Here is a 339-nt window from a genome sequence, read left to right on the forward strand (position 1 = left end):
TAAGAAGAGTGTGACCAGCAGGTCAAAGGAGCTGATCCTCCTCTACCCTGGTGAGGCCAAATACTGAGTCCAGTTCTGGGCTCCCCAGTTCAAGAGAGACAGGGAACTTCTGGAGAGAGTTCAGTGGAGGGCGACAAAGATGATTAAGGGGCTGGAGCATCTTATGAGGAAAGACAGAGAGCTAAGTCTGTTTAGCCTAGAGAAGACTTAGAGGGGACCTTATTAATGTTTATAAATATTTAAAGGGCAGATACCAAGAGGATGGGGCCAGACTCTTTTCAGTAGTGGCCAGCAACAGAACAAGGGGCAACAGGCACAAGCTGGAACACAGGAGGGTCC

Source organism: Antrostomus carolinensis, unplaced genomic scaffold (genome assembly GCF_000700745.2).
Source record: "Antrostomus carolinensis isolate BGI_N321 unplaced genomic scaffold, ASM70074v2 scaffold1252, whole genome shotgun sequence".
Taxonomy (NCBI): domain Eukaryota; kingdom Metazoa; phylum Chordata; class Aves; order Caprimulgiformes; family Caprimulgidae; genus Antrostomus; species Antrostomus carolinensis.